At 36.8% G+C, this 12589-nt stretch overlaps 1 non-coding gene across 1 annotated transcript; it reads left to right on the top strand.

The window, feature by feature from the left end:
• The first annotated feature begins 12006 nt into the window (after positions 1-12006).
• Positions 12007-12088, top strand: Trnas-gcu. Its single transcript has one exon. It is a non-coding gene; the product is annotated as a tRNA-Ser (tRNA).
• Positions 12089-12589: the final 501 nt, after the last annotated feature.

Genomic DNA, 12589 nt, shown 5'->3' with positions numbered 1-12589 from the left:
AGAGACTATTATATTTTAATAAAAATAAAATTAAAAGCTATTCAAGCATCTATCCTCTGTCCGGACAATTCGCTCCCAGGATAATTGTCGGGGAGCCGGGAGCGAACTTTCCTAGGAGCGAATTGTCTTGTAAGCGAATTATCCGTGTCGATACGGTTTCCTTTATCACCTTTAACCAGAGCTGAGCAGTATTCGATTTTGTAAATACTTTTTAGTATTCAAATCCTTTAAAGTATTCAAATACTTAGTGATTAAATACTTTTATGGAAGCAGTATTTGTATTTGTAACACAAATACTTTCACAAATATTTAGTATTCGAATACTTCGCAAAGTATTTGGATACTTCGTAAAGTATTGGAATACTACAAAACAATTCGTACTTTTTCGATCAGACTTCTCAATCAAAAGTTATAGACTAGAAACCAATTTCGAAAGAAAATTCAAAGGGCTGTAACTGTTGATCTAGTAGCCCAATCTTGGAACTGTTTGAAATTATGCATTCTACAGGCCACATTCTATAAGAAAATTCGGGCCTCAAAAAAATGCAGTGTATAACCTTCCTTTTTTACCAAAAATCTACTGCACCAAAATGTCTCGGGAAAACACTTTTTCTTATTAATTTTGGTGCGTAGAATCCAAAACAAGTCGTACTTCTTCGATCAGACTTCTCAATCAAAAGTTATGGACTAGAAACCAATTTCGCAAGAAAATTCAATGTTTTTTCCCGGTCGATCTCGGACAATTTTTTTCCGGTCTCAAAAAAAAGCAGTACTTTTAAGTTATTCAAATATTTGAGAACAATTTAGAAATGTTTAGGGAAAGTTTCCATTGTCACAAAATCAAATATAAAAATCCGATACAACTGAATACCGAACGATCCTGGAGTGAAACTTTTTGACTCGATAGTCTACGTAACTTAAAAACAATAGGGACCTTTCTTATATCCTTAACACCATGTGTACCAATTTTCAAAGCGATCGCACGTTTCTAAACAAACTATCATGCACACGGACAAACTGATGGTCACAAATGGATCTGTTCCAAAAGCGCTAGGATTAATTTCAGAAAGGCGTACGTATCATGTGCACGACGTTTTGAAAACTGGTACACGTATTATTAAGGATATAACTGGTATTAGAAAGGTCCTGGTAGGTACCTCCTATATAATAATACGCTTTTACTCCCCTTAAATTTGTATATAACAATAGAAATATAAAAGAAGCTAACCCCATACAAAGTATAACTTGATTTTTTAAGTAGTATTAAGACTTTTATCTAGTATACCTACTATTTTAAATTTTTAGTGTATTTGAGTGACAAGTATTTGAATACTTTTTACTGTATTCGAATACTTTTGATAGTATTCGAATACCTTTGAAAGTATTCGAATACATTCTAAAGTATTTGAATACTTATTTTTTAAAGTATTTGAATACTTTTCAATGTATCTGTATCTAGTATTCACTTGTGCTGGACGTAAAAGTATTTAGTATTCAAATACCTTTGATTTGTGTAATATTTATATATTTATACTATTTATAGTATTCAAATACTTTTTAAAAGTATTCTGCCCAGCTCTGCCTTTAACAAGTCATAGCCGAGTTCGATAATTTCTTGAAACTCTATCGGAAAATGGCAATCAACTTGGAATCAGAAGTTGTCCAAATGTCGTCTACCGCACACCTCAGGAGTGAACGTACGTGAAAAGTTGTACTACTCATGTCAATATAGTTTCCTATATTATGTTTAATGAGCGATCGTCGAGAACCCTTTCGGATTTCTCTACTCCATGAAGCATTTGAATGATACTGCATCCTTTGAACCAGATTAACTGGAATCGGGTAGCACGAATCAGAATTTATGGGTTAAAGCCATGGTGTCTAGCAATAACCCGCCCGGGATGTTTAGCTTCGCCACAGAAAATGGTGACTACTACACCACATCTTTTTGGATGAGGATGGGGTATCTCAACCAGACGTATTCATCTTCACGGATGGATCTAAAACAATGGAAGAAACAGGCACTGGTTTTTATTCCAAAGAACTGAACCTGAATGGTACCACTCTGTACTTTCGTGACAAAAAGTCACCCTGTTCTTTCCACTTAATTTCATTTACCATTGTAATATCTAAATCTAACCTAAATATCCCCCTTTGTAAGTTTTCTAATCTGACTACCCTCCCTAAACTCCTCACATTCGATGCTCCTACTCGCAGAAGGTGGTCTTTCTGTGTTTTTTTGCTCTCCCCAGAATCCGTAAGGCACACTGCTGCGTGCACATAGTGTGGGATTCTGGGACTTACCCACCTGGGGTCCTTTTTTTTAAATACGCCTTCTCCATGGAAGCTTGAAGAAAGATTCGGTGGTGGTTCTCGCGGCCTAAATCTTAAGAGGGTTGTGTAGGGAAAACGTACTTTGAATATTTTATTTTTTTTCAGCATTATGCAAACACTCGCCGTTAATTTACATTCAGACAGTATGATTTTTATACATATTAACAAACTAAAAATACAACTTAGTATCTGAAAAAATGCTAATTACATTACATTAGAATAATTTACTATGACTAATCACATATTATACACTCACGGTAATTTAACCTTATATAATAATTAAATACTTTCATTAATTGCATTGTCAATAAATGATTAAGATGACACTCGTTGTTTATCACAAAAAGTAAAGTCCACATTGGACGATTACTAAAAAATAACGGTAACTATTTGGTGGTACTATTTTATGTCTAATGAGCAAAAATGAGATGGCGGAATTGACTGTTATTGAAGAATATTTACAGGCAAGTGAGAGTTGAACGATTAATAATAATGGACAATAATGTTTTAAGCACAAAACACACTTTCTACTTCAAAATATTAAATAAAATTCACTGAGATTTGTATCACGGCGTTTTCTTACATCATAGATCCAAACATGCGTTTTCCGCGCGTTAACATAAGACTAACAGCCATTACAGACAGAAGGAAGAAAACAAGTCCAAGAAAAGACGTAATTAATCTACACCTAAGTCTCCACTTTTTGTCTTGCTTCATCCTCTTCGCCAATAACTCCGATCTGGGGACGTCCAAAGTGAAATCTGCCTCGGGCCTTCCTCCAGGCTGCAACAAAAAGTGAACCGAAATTAAACAATTGTTCTACAACGAAACGATACGGAACAAATTCAATAAGCAAATCTTTTAGTGGTACAACAAGTTTGGCACCCTCAATATCAAAATTTACCTTTGAAGGCGAACCCAATTTATTTTTATACCATACTCTTTATTTTTTTGTTTATTTTATAACGAAGCACACGTTTTCCGCCTTGAAGTTTACCTGTTTTATTGAACACACCGTACATTTTGAAGTCTACCAGCTTTACTGAACACTCGGTATCTGGAGAAGTGTCGTGCCGAAACTATTTACTGTTGGTTCTAGGAACTGAAGATAGAATGCAGTAAACAACATCCGATTAAGTCTCTTTGCCTTTTGCATCTTCGCAAGTTACGTTTCGTAAATTTACTTTGGCTACCGTATCGTATTCGATCCTTTTGCCTTTGGTGTTTGTAACGAGAGGGCATTTTTACGTAATTTTTTTTTCTTCGATTTTATTCCATTGAAATATGCTGAAGGAAAACTTTTTAATTTTACAAACAGTCAAGGCTTCAATTATATTTATTATATATATAATAATATATAATAATGTAATAACCTACTGAAATAAAAAATTTACCGACACATTTGTTTAAGAAACATGTAAAGGAAACGTTGCTTTGCAATCCCCTATATTTTATAGACGAGTACCTACTTTGTTCTTAAATTTAAGTGTTAAGTTTTATTGTGTTCTATACTTGACAATTGACATGTGTAAATATCGTCAGATAATACTACACGAATAAACTTTATTATTATTATTATTTATTATTTTTTTTTTTTTTTTTTTTTTCATTTTTTTTTGTGGGCATCAACTACATTGGTCATTAGCCCTGTTTCTACAAAGACATTCCTTCCCTACCATGTTACTACACTCTCACTCTGTATCCTTTTCATAATCGTTCTTGTCGGGTATCGACCACCTTTGCGAAATACTATATTTTAGTAAAATAACTGGACTGCTTTAAATATAGTAAAGTACTCTTGATCCCTTGGACGTCTGCGAGACAATTCTCCAGATTTTGTGGTACGTCACATAAGTTACGTTGCACGGTTTGGGCTGGACAGTTACATAATATGTGTTCTACAGACATGGCATTATTATACATAAATCACACAGTGGAGGGTTCTCGCCTTTTAAAAGGTAAGTATGTGTAATTGCAGTATGTCCCATTCTAAGCCGGTGGAGACGCACACTTTCTTGACGTGGTAAGTTTAACGCTGGTGATGTTGTTACAACACTGGGCTTAATTTGAGTTAAAAAGGTATTGTTTTCTTGCCACGATTGTTGCCACAATTCTTTCATGCGTTGCAATATGCAATATTTTGCTCACTTTTTTTAATTTCAGGAACATCTATTTCTATTTCCGAGGCTGCTCTTTTTGCGGCCCGATCTGCAAGTTGCAACTTCATTTCCTAAAATTCCCACATGTGCCGGTATCCATACAAACGTCACCACAGTGCCATTGGACGCAATTGCAATAACCTTTTCTTGACACATTTTAGTTAAAATATCCGCCGATGCAAGATTCTGCAGGCTTGTCAAAGAGCTTAATGAGTCACTAGCTATTACAACTGATTGGAGATTTGGATTTATTTCACAGTATCGCAAAGCTTGCCAAATGGCATATTGTTCTGCAGTAAAAATCGATGCTTTTGGAGATAATGACCACGCGTATGCTATTTTTCCTATTGCAATAGGAACACCCAACACCATATTCAGTTCGTGATCCATCTGTATAGATTGTTACATCCGGGGAAAGCTCTGCCAAAATTTCGAATAGCCTTCTTTTCATTTCTGCAGGTAAGTGGTTTTGCTTAGCCCACACAGTGAGGTCGAGACGGATGTTTATACTTGGATATAACCAGGGAGGTGTTTCTCTGATAGTATCAGGATATACCGAGCATGCTGACATATTAGTTTCTTGTTCAATTTCATTTGCTCTGATAGAAAGAGGTCTTGTAATTGTTGGTTTTTGCTGATAGCTATTATCGATCTCGGTAAGCATAACACAGTTTCTGTGCTGGTGATTTGCTCTGATTGCAAGGGTGTAGGTCAATATCATTTTCGTTCTTCTTATGTACAACGGTTCAACACTAGACTCACAGTAGAGACTCATTACAGGTGTAGTGGGGAATGCACCGAGACAATATCTCAATCCAAGATTGTGTACAGTATCAAGCTTTCTTAACAAGGATGGTCTGGCCGAGGAATAGGCAACACAAGCATAATCTAGTTGTGACATTACTAGACTTTTATAAATGCGTATTAAGATACGCGTATCCGCTCCCCAACGCGTCGATGATAGGAATTTTATCACGTTCAGCCTAGATTTGCACTTCCGCACGAGACAATCAATGTGCTGTTTCCAATTGAGTTTTGAGTCCAAAATCATACCGAGAAATTTGTGCGATACTACACATGGAATGGGTTCACCAGCAATAAACAAAAGAGGATCGTAATGAGGTCTTCGTAATCTGCAAAAATGCATACATTTAGTTTTAGAACGTGATAGAACAAAGCCTATGTTTTTAGCGGTGTTATATATGGATTCTATGGATGGTTGAAATTTACGTGTTATGGCACCGATCGTGTCACCAGAACTGATAATGCAAAGGTCATCAACATATAAGCATCGACCAACGGCCGAATTAACATTTTCCGATATACTGTTAATAGCGATGCCAAATAGAGTACAACTTAATGTTGATCCCTGAGGGATTCCATTTTCAAGAAATTGTCGCTCGGAAAGAGTATTTCCTACACGAACCTGACACCACCGATCAGATAAGAAGGATTCTATGAAACGTGGTAAATTCCCTCTAAAACCCCAACTGTACAATTGATGCAAGATATTGTATCTCCAGGCCATATCGTATGCCTTCTCAATATCGAAAAATATTGCCACCGCATGCTGTCTAGATTTAAATGAATTTTGTATGTAGTTTTCCACAAATGTAAGTTGGTCAACTGTCGATCGATTTTTACGGAAACCCATCTGGTATGGCACTAATAGGTTATATTTTTCTAACCACCAGGAGAGACGTGAATTTACCATTCTTTCTAGGACCTTTCCAAGACAGCACGTGAGACTTATAGGTCTATACGACGATGGCGTTAATGGATCCTTCCCTTCCTTAAGAATAGGGACGATTACCGCTGATTTCCAACAGTTGGGGTAGGCACCTTCTTGCCAGAGTTTGTTATAGATTGCAAGCAAAGCTTGTTTAACTCTCCCAGGTAAATGCTGTATCATTTGGTAATTTATCATGTCAGGACCAGGGGCAGATTTCTTAGCGTATTTTAAGGCTTCCTCTAATTCAAAAAACTGAAATGGGGCATTATATGCGAGGTCGTTATCACCTTCAAAATTAAGTGCTACTTCTCTTTCTAACTTGATTAATTTAAAGTCTGCACTATAGTTCTCTGTGCTACTGATATTTGCGAAATATTGGACCATTGTATTCGCTATTTCCATTGAATTTGTTGTAATATCAGCGCCATTAGTTCTCAGGTGAGTTATTTGTCGGTGTGAAGATCTGCCTTTGATTGCCCTCACCTTATTCCACACTTCTGATGGTGGAGAATCAGTCATTAGTGATGATACATACTCCGTCCAAGATTTTCTTCTCGCGTCCAACATGAGCCTTCGGGACCTTGCTCTGGCACGTTTGTACGCAATAAGGTTTTCTACAACAGGAACTCTCTTGTATGCGTCTAAAGCACGTTTTTTTTCTTTTATCGCAGTAGCTATTTCAGCATTCCACCACGGTACGCGTCTCCGCATTGTTTCACCTCCCCCTATCGGTATGCTTTCATTTGCAGCTTGCTGTATGATGTTGGTAATTAATTCAATGCTGACTTCAAACTGCCCTTCAACCGCCATTAGCACTTTGTTTTCAAACTGTTCCCAATTTGCCCTAGACAATATCCAGTATCGTGAAATTTGCTGATTGGTTTTCGCAGTATTTATTTTTACTTCACAGGGATAGTGGTCGCTATTGTATAGATCTTCTAGTACTGTCCACCTCAACATATCACTAATAGCGGATGAGCTAATAGCCAGATCAATCGCAGAGAAAGCACCCGACCGAGCTGCAATATGTGTCGCAGATCCATTATTCAACAGTGTTATGTCTCGACTCTCCAGTAAATTTTCCACCGCTTCACCACGGTTATCCAGTCTTGTAGAGCCCCATAGAGGGTTATGTGCGTTAAAGTCACCTACTATAATAAATGGGGTTGGAAGTTGACGGACAACATTCCATATGTTTGCAGTGTGTACCTGTTCATCGGGGGCTAAATATATACTGCAAATAGTTATTTTGATAGGGATCAGAATTTGAATAGCAACCACTTGCAATGGTGTATTAACTTGAATTTGGTTAAATGGAAAATGTTCTTTAATAATTATAGCAACTCCCCCATGAGCCCTTTGGCCCGTGTTTAAATCTTTCCTTACTATAGAGTAATTTCGTAGGGAGTATGGCTGACCTGGACGTAAATGAGTTTCTTGTAAACATACACAGAAAGGGTCTTTTTCTTGTAATAATAATTTAAACTCACAAAGGTGGTGTATGATACCATTACAATTCCAATGGTTGATAGCTTCATCCATAGTAGTGTAGTTTAATTGGAGAAAGATACAAAAATAAATATAAAATTATTTCTCTGAGGGTGGTTTTCTTGGTCTACCCTTCTGCCACCCTGGTTTTCTCTTTGCAGGCGCTCTGTTTTCATCCTCAGACGTTGTGTCTAAATGATCATTTCCTCTTTTAGAGGCATTTGTTGAGACCGAGTCTGATCTCGATCTGGATGGGACAGTAAAATCGCTTATTGATTTTGATTGATTTACAGCTGCAAAGATTGTATTCTTAATTATATTTTCCATACGCGGTAACATCTGTTTAATGAGATCTTCTACTTTAGTCGGAGTAGTCACCGCTGCAGTGTAGGACATATTCGGTTTAGGCGTGTTAATTAATACTTTTTTCTTTGCTTCTACATATGACACTTTTTCAAGGGTTTTAATTTTTTGTATTGCGCATTCACGTTTATACGACGGACAGTTTTTATAACCAGCAGAGTGTGGACCTTCACAGTTCACACACTTTTTGGGTTCTTCACAAGGTGGATCATGTGGAGGTTTTCCACACGCGCATCTTTTCTCAACTTTACATTTTTCAGCAACATGTCCAAATAGTTGACAATTAAAACATCTGATTGGTGGAGGTATAAATGGCCTGACATTGAAACTATAAAAGGCTGCTCTAATCTTTGTTGGTAAATTTGGAGTGTTGAATGTAAGTACATGACTGGGTGTGTCAACTAATACGCCATCTTTTTTAGTTTTCAGCCGTCTAACCTGTGTTACTCCAATATGCCTCACTTCTTCCAGTATTTCCTCTATTGTACAGTTTAAGAAGTCCTTGCAATATATAACACCCTTCGATGTATTTAGTTGACCATGCGGTTCAACTGTAACCCCTTTTCCTGCAAACGTAGTTGTTTCAAGAAGTTTCTTTGTCTGTTTTTCTGTTTTCGTCTGTACTAATAATCCATCTTTAACTTTTCTAATTAACCTAGTTTCTCCAATTAAACCGTACATTGACCTCGTAATTAAAAATGGGTTCATTTTGTCAAAGTTGTCCATACCGTCTTCGGTACTCTTTACTAACAGGAACCGGGGAATTGATTCCGCCGTCTCCACGCCAGTGGTTGCATCGGGTCTGGTGGCACAAAAACGAGAAATGGAGCCACCATCCATTCTCTCGCCGGATCGATCATCCGGACGGTTCCGATGGGGGTCCGATCCAAGCCCCCTGCCGCCCTTAGGGTTTATGTTTTTTTGAACTTCCATAAACAAAAAACAGGCGCGTTTTAAAGCTACCGCCAGCTTCGTAGGGTGTATAAACAAAAGGTGATCACCAGCGGAGCCCTACCGGACCACTACTAATTTCATGATCGCGCTGACTCACCCAGACGACTACAAACATATTATACGACACAGACAAACCGTTTGGAACCCACTAACGCAGGGCCATACATCCCATCGGCACGGTTGACACCTTGGGATTTCGGGAGAGAGAGAAAGGAGCATCAGGAAACGAGGTATTATGGAGGGTACGATGCGGAGGTGGTTCTGGGAAGGTAGAATTGGAGAGAGATTGGAATAGCCTCTCTCCACTTGCTCAGGTCCGTGGGGTCGCAACTCCCCAAAGTTTGGATACCCAAACCCCCTGCGGGGTATTATATTATATTATATTCCATCAAAAAAATATTCGTAATGTCACGTTCAAGTTTTTATTTTGTCGATTGGAATCCGTCGAGCTTAATTTGTGGTCTTCTTCATATTTATCAGAGATGTTTTTGCTTTAAATTGTATAGTCTCGTTTTACGTGATAAAAAGAGGTCATATAAGGTTTCAAATCTTATGATGCGAATTATGTTTCTTTGAGAAAGAGATAAGTAAGTTTCTGTTGCATCAGCGCTTTTTGTTAAACACTTTAGAATTCGCAAACCAATGAGAATTAACGAAGGATCGCCGCCATTGATTTCCATTATGAAATAGGCGTTTTAAGTCAGCTTACTTGAGCTTTGCACAAAATTATTCATTCTGGTTTGAGCCGTGGTGCTAGTAAGATTCTGGTGTTGATAGTCAACCAGGGCAGATTAGCGTTTGAACCATAGAGCTTAAAGTTGTGGTCAGTAGGGCGTTTTTCCTAAAGCAGCCTTTAGAGTCCTAGTAATTAAATCCAGCTTTCGGGATTCTCCGAGTCCAAGTTACCATCTTGCATTATTATGAGGTCAGTGCGTTTCCGTTTTCGCTACCCTTAGTGAAAGTTATATGGGTATTTGGTGCCCATTAAAAGTGCCATTTTTAATCAGAATCAATGTGACATAAAATTCCGCCAAGGTATATTTATATATTCCCACAATTCGCGATAGTGTAGAAATTTAGTTAATAAGGACATTGCTCGTACTGGTAAATAAGGTGCGAATTCAGCGGATTCCTCAAACATTTTACGCGTATAAAGTCAAATTGCAATACAGAAAACTGGTAACACGTTTTATTAAAAACTAAGTACGTTTTTGGGTCACTAATGTGAAAATTAATCAAGGTGAAAAGTTTGTAAAAGGGGTTTCCCACGCACTAAATCTGGAAGTTACAGATAAACATTTAAAGGCGAGTTTACGTAATTGATTAAATTAAAATTTTTTCGTATATTTTTGTATTTTCATCCAAAGAAATCTCTGAGTTTGTGCCCAGTCTGGGGGTACCTTCGATAATGTAGTCTTAAAATTATAGTTACATCATATGAAGCCGTTCAGTTGTAAACCTTGTGGCAGAAACTTTTATTTTGGACTTGATTTTTTCGAATTTCCCGCAGACATAAGTTAAGTAGAATTTTTTAGTTGTAACAAATGTCAAGGTACTAAATTTGTTTTCGAAACAAATTTTAGTCCTGATGATCTAAAGAATTTATCTGAATGATTGGAGTCAATGGAATATGCGTTATTTTTGTGTAGTGATTATCAATGAGCTTTTGTTCTGTATTATCAACATCATCTCCATAGGTATCCTAATTGTATTACATGTGTTTATTCTGAACGCATGAAATTTGGATAGGAGTAAAAAAGAAAAGTAGATTTGTCATTTGAAATGTAATTATTTTGGTTTTCAATAGAAAATATTGTTGTGATTTAATTATAAAGTAAATTAAGAATATTTCATTCAAAATATCTTGTATAGTATGAGTGCCTATTTGAAATAATTACACTTCTTGAGTACACTTAAGGTACAGTTATATGAAAATGAGCGTAGCATCATTAAATGACCCCACCATATGAAGAATAATTTAAATCAATCATTTTTGGTATCGTCGCTAGTTTTCGCAATAATCGACTGTTTCAAGATAAATGAGACACCCTTTATAAAAAACTAATTAAGTAACATTGAAATATAAGATTATGGTAGTGGCAAAGTGTACTGCAACTCAGAAAAAAAATGACCGCTACACCCCAACTGGTATTGCTTATGCAGGTGCAGTTAAACCTAAATAAATCATCCCCTGAAACTGTTATACGCGAACAAAAACGAAATTTGCCCTTTTTATTACTAATAATTCATTTATTGTCTACAGTCAAGCAATTTTGCCTCCGGTTAACACTCTTTGAACGGGTAACCATTCGACAACTTGGCTCGTTAATAGAAAATGTGGGTAATTTTGGAAAAAAGTTATATGACGGCAGGATATAAGAGTTTCAATCTATCTTTTTTAGATAATTAAATTCTTTTAGGAGGAAAACTGAATTCAATCTAAAAAATTCAATGTACCGTTTTGTTAACAGCGTTGAGACTGTTTTGGCATTAAAATTGGAGCGTGAACGGTGAATATTTTTGGAAGTTGGAAAGCATTGCGGCAATAGCACATCATCGTTCACATTCCAAAATGAATAAAAATATCTAGACGCTGGTTATATTCCCTGGCGTACAACAGACATCTAACACATGCAAATTTCAGAAGAGATTAATTTTGTATGCAAAACAAATCGCCTTCACCTTGTTGTGTGTCAAAATGTGGTCTTAAACACTAAAAGCACGCGATATAAACTGAAGGTTTTATCAGAGATAAAAAAAACCGCCAAAGCGACAATATTTCCTAAGGCACAGACTGAAATTGATAAAGAAATGTAATCTAATTCCACTCCTTATTTGCGTTTCCATCAGATGCCTTTAATAAAACTTCCAAGAATCCGAATATGAAACTTGCAGGTTTTTTTTTCTAAATTGCCACCGACGGAATGAAAAAATTCCTCACGTCTCACTATGTATAAGGACATCTGGGTTAATGTAGACGAGGTGGCCGAGTGGTTAAGGCGTTGGACTGCTAATCCAATGGGCTCTGCCCGCGTGGGTTCGAATCCCATCCTCGTCGAAAATTTTTGGCTTGTCCAGTAGGACGACAATTTGCAATTTGAGTCGTGCGAAATTTGAGAATACAATACAAATTAAAAGTCATAGTGATAAATAATAACGCGAGCCTTTTGTTTCGAACGAAGTGCGTTCGTCGTCTTAATTTATTTGCCCCTGCGTCGATTCCAAAGGGTAATGTGAGTAAAGCGCACCCCTACTGAATGTTCCGGATATTGATTTGTATCGAAGTAAGCAGGAAGGTGCTTTTATGACCTTATGAATATGTATGTGCAGTTAATAGATTAAGTGAATATTTTCATTGCGTAGATTGTCACAAACTGATAAGAAATTGGATATGTAGTGTGACAAAATACTTTCCTGTTGATAAACCAGAAAGATGGTTGGCCTACATTATTTCCACAACACAAAACGCGCGAAGGGTACGACAATACGTTCATATTTTGATCAATGAATGACTATTTTTTTGCTAAAATTCAACAGCGAAGGCTATCACTTTTCACAA

Source organism: Photinus pyralis, unplaced genomic scaffold (genome assembly GCF_008802855.1).
Source record: "Photinus pyralis isolate 1611_PpyrPB1 unplaced genomic scaffold, Ppyr1.3 Ppyr1.4_unclustered_Scaffold6585, whole genome shotgun sequence".
NCBI classification, from domain to species: domain Eukaryota; kingdom Metazoa; phylum Arthropoda; class Insecta; order Coleoptera; family Lampyridae; genus Photinus; species Photinus pyralis.
The sequence above is the reverse complement of the archived record's forward strand: the minus strand, read 5'-3'. Positions and strand labels throughout refer to the sequence as shown.